Source organism: Heloderma suspectum, chromosome 1 (genome assembly GCF_057233095.1).
Source record: "Heloderma suspectum isolate Gila_16-S chromosome 1, 16-S_ref, whole genome shotgun sequence".
NCBI lineage: Eukaryota > Metazoa > Chordata > Lepidosauria > Squamata > Helodermatidae > Heloderma > Heloderma suspectum.
The window spans coordinates 177,363,273-177,366,340 of NC_139458.1; positions in this window are offsets into that span (position 1 = coordinate 177,363,273).

Here is a 3,068-nt window from a genome sequence, read left to right on the forward strand (position 1 = left end):
CTCAGAGAACTTCGGCTATTGGGCGGTATAGAAATGAAATGAATGTATAAATAGACTCACTGAACAAGGGGGCCCGTTGAGGATGTCTTGCCCAAGGGCCCTCAGAAACCTGGAGCCAACCCTGTTCATAGCATAACAACTCTTACCACTTCATAGGCTCAATGTGTAAAAATGACACCATTACATTGCAATTCCATATGTGTCTATTCAGAAGTAAACCCCTCTGAGCTCAATGGGACTTACTGCCAGGTAACTGGGTATAGGATTGCAGTCCCACAACATATTCCTATGTGTATTTACTCAAAAGTAAGTCCCACTAGTCCCAGGTAAGTGACTATAGTTACAGACTTAGTTACAATGGGCTGGATCAGGGATCTGCTTTCCGGGAGAGGAAGAGACCTTCCGTGAGAAGAAGGGATCTGCTTGAAAAAGGCCCCCCACACCACAGCTTACCCCATTGAGCAGGGTTTCTTGATTCTCTGTGTAGTATTTCTAGGGGGCTGGAGAGGCTGCCATGGGAAGGAGGGAGTGGAGAAGTCCACTTCAATACACGCAGTTGATTGGGATCCAATCCCACATGATGGCTGTACAACGGGATTATTAATCTGCTCTTGATCCTTCCAGGCAGAGTAGAAACTGGGGCATGCAACAATATTCTCTCATTTCTGTATTCACTTCCAGAGTAGTCCATGTGACACAGCCAAACAAATGACAAAGCTGTCCAAGTTGGTGGCCATCAGTACAACTTGTGTTAGTGAATTCAATAGTTTAACTATTGAAATGGTATGAAGAAGTATTTCCTTTTGTCTGCCTTGAATCTCCCACTATTCAGTTTCATGGGATGACCCCCGGATTCTATATTGTATCTGTTATTGCTTTCTCCATGTCATGCATAATTTTATACACCTCTGTCATGCCTCCCCATTTTCACCCGTTTTCTACACCAAACAGCCAGAAACCTTGTAACCTTTTCTCATAGGGGAGTTGCTCCAGCCCATTGAACAGAACTGCACACAGTATTGTGGTCAAACCAGAGATCTGTGTGAATGGTTTTAAAAAAGTAAATTGCAGGCACTGGGTTCCCAGTACAGATAGGGATTCTGGTATGGGGTGAGGTGGGGGCAGTATCTTTGACCTTTTGAGTCCTGCTGCGGTCCTGATCCACATGGAGCCTGCAATTTATTTCCCTAAAGATATTCATTCAGTTGCTCATTGCATGATGGTGTCATGTCTAGTTTGGCCCTAAGGAGAAGGCTTTCTCAGTTGTGATGTCCTGCCTCTGGAACAACTGACTGAAGAAAGCCCACATAACTCCTATTGTTATATCCTTTGGGGACCAGGCAAAGACCTTTTTTCCCCCTCCCCAGGCTTTAAAACCTTTGTTTTTTTGTCTGTTTTTGCTGCTTCTACTTTTTAACTTTGTTGTTTTTATGCTGCTTGATATTTTGCCATTGTATTAATTTTTGACATTATGGTTTTATTGTAATTTGTTGGGTTTCTTCATGTTCTATTTATTCATTTTCCATCTACACAATATAGCCGTTAAGCCCAAATCCTGAAATCTACATTGTATGTTGCCATATTAGTGCAGCCACACAAGCGTAGCACAAACTGGTGGAACATAGTATAAAGCTGGTCCCTTTTTCATCTTTCAGCCAGTTCATTCACACCAAATGTCAGCGTGATGTCACATCGTAATCTGTAATGATTTAAAAACAAATGGCCCCTTGGGCAGGAAAAGAGATGCTGCATCATTTAAAAAATTAATTAAATTTACCTGCAATATAAATAAAAATGAGGCTGTTCCATTGCATTTGTATTACAAAACATATTAGGCAATATGTAAGGGCTCTTTTCAACGCACATCAAAAACAATCACTTAGATCTTCACTCTGAAAAGCAGGAAAGAGGCCATTGGTAGAAGCAAGTGTGTTTCAATTTTCCTGTCTGAACTGACTTCATCTGGACCAGGAATCACTAATGGGATGGGAAATGTTGTTGGACTACAACTTCCATCAGCTCCTCCCAGTATAGCCAATGGAAAGGAATGCTGGGATTTGTAGTCCAAAACACATGGAGGGCACTAGGTTGGGAAGGCTGAGGTGGGGTATCCCCCACACACACACACACACACTCCACTGAGGCCACAGAATGCATTCTGTGCTGGAGAAACCCAGCAAAGAAGGAGGTGAAGCCCGGAGGACCAAGTTGGGGGGACCACAAAGAAAACAGCAGTCTAGCCACGAAAGCAGAGGATGGCTGTAGTTTTCTAGTGGCTGATCCAAGTGGGGATTTCTGTTTGAATTATTTTTTTTATAATGAAAGTAAGATAATGACAACCCTAGTAATATCAGAAATCCTTACATATAAAAATAGTTGAACTGAGGATCACAGTCCTCTAATCACTTACTCCAAAGTAGTCCCTCTGAAAGCAAGAGGAGCCCTGCAAGGATAGTGAAATGGGCAAGGCTAATTCTCTGTCAACAATGAAAACTGGAAAGGAAGAGTTGCTATTCAAAGAGCCCAAGGAATATAGGAGCAAGCGACCCTATGACTTTCCCTTGAAGAAGAACACTTCTTATGCACAGAAGATCTCCAAACAGAAAAGACTTCTGTCAGATTCAACGTCAGCTAGATTTGAATAAAGCAAAATAGGCATGAGTGTTTTCATGTTGTTATAACTCGCTTCTCCAAGCTGATCAAGTTACACAAGGCAAGACACTTCAACCCCAAAGCCCCATCTCCTTAAATTGATACTATCATCAGTGTCAAAGCAATTAATCACACAATGCCATGTCAAAAGCAATGCTTTCAAGGGTGGGGGGGTCTAACCTCCAGTTAACCACTATCTTTAGCTTGGGGGGTGCATATGAAATGGACAGTCATTCTGCTCACACTGGATGATAATGCTGTGCAAATCAGATTGTCCAGTCCTCCATCTCAGTACCACCAACAGTGTTCATTTCAGATCTCTTTTTTACTGTAGTATGGCTCTTTTCTCAAATTTATACTCAAAGGAGTTAACTCTAGTTAAAAAAAAAAAAACCATCATAAAACACAGGCTTCCA